We start from the raw sequence: 6,010 nt of genomic DNA, 5'->3' as shown, positions 1-6,010 counted from the left end.
AGTCATGACGTCATGAAGCTATTGTTAGCAGGGAAAATGGCGGACCTTTTGTGCGGACTAAGAAAATATGTTGTTTCCAGTCTCGCATAGAGTCTGGCCGGCATTATCTAGGACTTTTTGCGACCAAACGTTGAGAACGAGAATAAGCGGCCATTTTGGTAGTGGGAGAACGTTGACTGTCTTCTAATCATTGAGTTTTTTTGGTGTCAAGCGACGATGTAGACGCGATTTTGTGGCCAAATATTAAGGTTAGTAAAGTGTACGCGTTACTTTCTAGTATTCACGTATTTTTCATTGAGCCGTGTATATTTTTCACTGGTTCTAGCGTTGTTCAAGTTTCATCATGCCAAATTACACGGTTGTAAAGAACGTCGATATTTTGTAAACTCTCTTTGAATTTGGGGCGTTACAAGTGTACCTGAACCGCTGTTGTTATAAGGCTTGAGTAATGCATCGTTCCTTCATTTTTATGACAGTTGTTTTCAATTTCTCTCTCTTAAGTACATGGAAGAGCATACTCGACTGCTCGAGGTACTTTGCCGAATTTTTGGGGAAAAAACAAAGGGAAAAGAGAGGAAATAAGACGTCGCTAAGTACGCGGACGAAATTAAACAAATTTGGGAAGTCTCTGTTTTGGTGGATTCACCGAATGTGCACCCCAGTTTTATCACTGGAGAGCCAGTAGCCTGTTGAAAACCACCTAGAGCACAGAAGTGGCAGCGAAACAGACAGGCCAGGGGTTGTGCAGTGATTCCCTGTAAATGGATGCTATCAGTATCCCAAGGAATGGCACAAAAGGTAGAGAGATTGTTTGTGCTCATTTACCAGACGTTGAGGGTCATGCAAACATGTAAGTTAAGGTTTGTAGGGGGCATTGTACTCTTTTTTTTTTTAGCATTTTTTGAAAACTATACACACTGCAGCCGTTCCTAGTAGATGATGATTCTTTTCACCTCCCAATGAAGCTTGAATGTACCAGAAAGTAATGTTTTTGCAAAATAATTTTTATGAACGCAAAGACTGAAAAGGTACGAGAGTTTATAATGTAGTGTCGAGTGTTGAACATTACTAATTGTGAAACTAATGCAATACATTAATTGGTTGTGAACAGGAAACATATCAGTTTGGTTAAGAATATGTAATAAAAAATAGAAAACATAAGAGTTATCAGACCACTTGAGGGCAATCTCTTATTTAGTGAGACTAATGTGGTGACTACATTCAAAATAAATTCATATGTTAAAACGAAAAATACATTTGTAATGATATTGGCATCTGTAAGCAATGTAATAATCTTCTAAGCGCTTGTGATTTGTTTCAGGTCCTGCATTCTGCTAAGAGGCAAATTCAAGGTCGAGAGTACCTAAAGAGTGAATAAAATAAAATGTATTTCACTTTCAAGACTGAATTTGTTTTGTATACTTTAAATAAATATATAATAAAACCTTGGGACATGTGGATGGATTGTGAATGCTCCCTTGTCAACCTGTCCAGGAATTATATTTTGATATTTTTGGGTAAATAACTTGTGAAAGTCAGCAATTATATGTAAGTTTTCATAATTTACATGTGGAAATCAGACATGATATCTTTTAGCACAGTAACAAATAGATACAGGAAATATTTGAAATAAATACCAAAATGGAGAAATTTCAGATTTACAAAGAATATATTAACAGAATTTTTGACTATCCCTGCATCTGACAACACTAAAATTTTGGATACATTTTTCTAGCTTAGTTTATCTTGTATAAAAGAACAAGAATTTCTCACTCGTATGCGTTATTGAAAATTCTGTTTTAATGATGATTTCATTTCCTCGATTAAGCCAAAACGTATAACATTTTGGACATCTACAATTTATCTTTGCTGGCATAGAAGAACACGCGCGTGCTGTCGATTTCGGCCCGATAATCCCTAGATAAGAGGAAAGCCTCAATTCTCATATCGATCATTTCTGTGCTTAGAGAAATGCAGAGTACAGATGCTTACCGATTGTACGGTCTCTTTCCAAAGAATGATAACAGCAGCTCGTCAAACGTGGCCCGCATTTGCGTTCTGTGGTGCTTCCTTCGGTCCGAGGATAATCGTTATATGGGCAGAATTGTCTGTGACATGGAACGCGAACACAAACTGTCCTTTTATTTTATAATTTGGACAGTATTTAACTCAATTCGAGATAAACATATACCTCCTGAAGGCCCGCATTCATGGCATTGGAAAGTATTCGCCACTCTCTTTGTCCGCCATCTTGAATCTCTTGGTTTGTTGTGAAACACGACACTCCAATCAAAACACGCATTCTCATTGGTTGAAACGTGAGTTTCGTGACATCACAGATGTCCTAATTTATCGGGATATTCCGGACTGCTGATACTAACGAGTAGCCTGGTATGACGCACATAACTTTTTGCAGAAATGTTATTAGCATAGGACATACGGATGGTCCTTTTTATGTTGCTTTTTGGCTAGTTTTGCCGTTTATAGAAGGAAGAATTTTATACGGTTTAATTAAAAACATATAATTGTGTTTTATTAACAAATTTTCAACACACAAAATTATATCCTTTTCAAAATCTCAGCCTCGGGTTTATTCTTGAAATATTCTTAGAATTTCGTGAATTTTGGCCTCGATATGTATAGGTAATCGCATGGGGCCGAGTAAAATTAAGGATTAATATCACCCGTGTTTTCAGAAGTTGCTGAAATTGCCCTCGTCTCTGCGCGACTCGGGCAATTTCAGTGATATTAATCCTTAATTTTACAAGGACCCATTGCGATTACTTGTTAATGAAATAGAGGGAAAAATTGCTGAATTTCTGAATGCGCTCTTGAGTATCGGTCATAGGAAGCCATTTAATACTGACAAAGAATCAATCGCCACAAACGCACGAATGAGCTGAATGAAATTTTATTTTTGCGTAAAGATACCAGGACATTGACAACCAGGCCTGCTAACAAACTTTCAACTTTGAAAATATAGTTAGTGCTTTTTTAAACACAATTAAAACGTTCAAGACGCTTTCAGATCACTCAGAATCTGATTCTTCGATGAAGATACGCTTGTATCCTCGCCTTATATCACTTGTGCTCTTCTGAACGGCATCATTCCCGGCGATGTTCAAGGGGCTATCTCTAAAACGGGGAACGAGGAATGGAGGAAAGGGGAACGGGGAATCTCTAAAAGGGGGAATCTCTAAAAGGGGGAATCTCTAAAAGGGGGAATCTCTAAAAGAGGGAATCTCTAAAAGAGGGAATCTCTAAAAGGGGGAATCTCTAAAAGAGGGAATCTCTAAAAGGGGGAATCTCTAAAAGGGGGAATCTCTGAAAGGGGGAATCTCTAAAAGGGGGAATCTCTAAAAGGGGAAATCTCTAAAAGAGGGAATCTCTAAAAGGGGGAATCTCTAAAAGAGGGAATCTGTAAAAGGGGGAATCTCTAAAAGGGGGAATCTCTAAAAGAGGGAATCCCTAAAAGGGGGAATCTCTAAAAGGGGGAACCTCTAAAAGGGGGAATGTCTAAAAGGGGCAATCTCTAAAAGGGGCAATCTGTAAATTTTTTACACTCCTCACTCCTGACATTACTCTCGTGCTTTTTTTCCTGTAGACAAAACGATAATTTAATTTATTCTAAACCACAAAAGCAAATAACAAATTTTCATAACAGTATATTCTCAGTGTTTTCTTAGTGTTTTCCCAGCTCCTACAAATTGATGGCGACTGAACAATATCTGCCTTTATCGTAAATTAAACCAGAAAGCAGGATTTCGTCAAGCACTCCAAAACAACAGAACAAAACTAACAAACCTGACAACGATATGTGCCTATGTTCTAAGCCCTGAAGGCTCTATGTATATTCTTAGTTCAGGAGTGACGTACAGATCTCGTTTGGATATCTAGCGATCGGCTTTCGCCAAAATCAGTGAGCTTACATATCACGGGCTCGTGTTTCCACGCGTAAGCTATCTTATTTCGATCCGTCTCCTCACGATAGTGGTGATTGCTAACCAACACATTTTAAGTCCCTGTGCGCTATTCCATTTTTGTGCAAGTAGAGCAGTCCTCCTGCAACATCAGCAGCAATCTTATCCATAAATGTGCCCTCTATTCCATTCCAGTCTTGACTGTCGATAAGGTACATTAACTCGTTAACGAGCTCAGCTTTCCTTCACCGCCGAAAACTTCAATATCGAAATACACGTACTCTAGCATAATTGCCATGGGGTCCTGGCAAACAGCTTTGAACTGGACGATGTTTTCGTGGCGTAGCTGTGACAACAACGTGGCCTCTTTGACAAAAGCTTCAACAAAGCCCGCAGAGGACGAGAGCAGTTTCTTCACTACGACGTCTACTGATTCGCGAGCGTTCTGGGAATATTTAGTTCTTAATACGGCACCAAATGAACCTTGTTCGATAACATCTTGTGTGCCGAGGTCATCCCACTTAAAATGTGGAAGACCTTGGAACTTAGCGACCTTTTTCTTTCGAAAAGTAAATGGCAGAGGAATTTTAAATTCCTCTCCACCTGACGGCATGGCGCAAAGAGCGGTCTGGATTAGCAAGGAATCACTGATTATACTGAGCAAATTTCCGCCAAAATCTCTGACTAGAACAAATGAATTTCTCTAGGAAGTATTGTGAAAAACTGGCATGAAACTCTCCTTAACACCGATGCGACGCCTTGAATCAAACCTCCCGCGAGCAGTTGGCGATTCATGCATTCATATGATTTCCCAGGTCGCCCGCCATTCAATTTTTTTGTAACTAGAAAATTATTGTAATGGAGTTTGAAATTTCCTCAATGGAAGATAATCTATGTGTCTGTAAACTGACGCTGTAATAAACTTCAGCACACATCGGCAAAATTTTCAAAAAGTTAAACAACCTAGGGCTGTCAACAATTGAAATTGAACGCCTCACCAGGTGTGTTTTAGCACAGTGAACGATGACAACCGATCTTGTCGCGACATCTTAGCGAAAGTGGTCACAAAGAACAAGTCCGGATAAAACGTAGGTTAAAATTTGTTCGTCAGCGAATAACAATCCCGTATTGTTGTTTTTCTTTCATCGACCAACGTGTGGAACAAAGTGGCATATACATATAAACCTGAGATATATATTCTGACAGATATAACCTGACAGAGATATTCCCTGAGGAGATCAGTTTTTAAACTTGACCTTTGCGCGTTCCTGTGACATTTCCTGTAAAATGGCTAGATTGCAGAATGTCAGAGGCGGTAATAACTACTAATAATAAACTTTACCTGGTTTTTAAAAACATTTATTAAAAGGTATTTTATCCTGCGAACAGGCGTTCTAGCGAGAGCGTGTGGAACGGACGAAAAGAAATATTTGCGAGCGAAGGGAAGCCGAGCCGAGCGTTGCAATTTCGTTTCGCAAATTTCCCACTTGAGAGCATGTTCGCAGGCCATAACCATTGAAGATTCCCACTTTTAAAGATTCTCAGTTGTTATGATTCCCTCTTTTAAAGATTACCGCTTTTAATGATTCCCGCTTTTAAAAATTCCCACTTTTAAGGATTGCCGCTTTTTAAGATTCCCGCTTTTTAAAGATTCCCGCTTTTAAAGATTCGCCATTTAAAAGATTCTCACTTTTAAAGATTTCCGCTTTTAAAGATTCTCGCTTTTAAAGATTCCCCGTTTAAAAGATTTCCGCTTTTAAAGATTCCTCCTTTTAGAGATTCCCTCTTTTAGAGATTCCCCCTGTTAGAGACTCCCCCTTTTAGAGATTCCCCCTTTTAGAGCTTCCCCCTTTTAGAGATTCCCCCTTTCAGAGATTCCCCCTTTTAGAGATTCCTTCTTTTAGAGATTCCCTCTTTTAGAGATTCCCCCTTTTAGAGATTCCCCCTTTTAGAGATTCCCCCTTTCAGAGATTTCCTCTATTAGACATTCCCCCTTTTAGAGATTCCTCCTTTTAGAGATTCCCCTTTTACAGATTCCCCCTTTTAGAGATTCCTTCTTTTAGAGATTCCCTCTTTTAGAGATTCCCTCT

The 6,010-nt window shown here is 39.0% G+C and overlaps 1 long non-coding RNA gene and 1 pseudogene across 1 annotated transcript; one reads left to right on the top strand and one right to left on the bottom strand.

Annotated features, from left to right (window-relative positions):
• Positions 1-145: 145 nt before the first annotated feature.
• Positions 146-1,458, top strand: LOC149112533 (uncharacterized). Its single transcript, XR_016207476.1, has 2 exons — positions 146-248; positions 502-1,458. It is a non-coding gene; the product is annotated as an uncharacterized LOC149112533 (long non-coding RNA).
• A 2,445-nt stretch (positions 1,459-3,903) lies between these two features.
• LOC149112532 (uncharacterized) lies at positions 3,904-5,724 on the bottom strand (annotated as a pseudogene).
• Between the last annotated feature and the right edge of the window lie 286 nt (positions 5,725-6,010).

This window comes from Orbicella faveolata, unplaced genomic scaffold (genome assembly GCF_042242905.1).
Source record: "Orbicella faveolata isolate gen_17 unplaced genomic scaffold, um_ofav_v1 contig_2, whole genome shotgun sequence".
Taxonomy (NCBI): Eukaryota; Metazoa; Cnidaria; class Anthozoa; order Scleractinia; family Merulinidae; genus Orbicella; species Orbicella faveolata.
The sequence above is the reverse complement of the archived record's forward strand: the minus strand, read 5'-3'. Positions and strand labels throughout refer to the sequence as shown.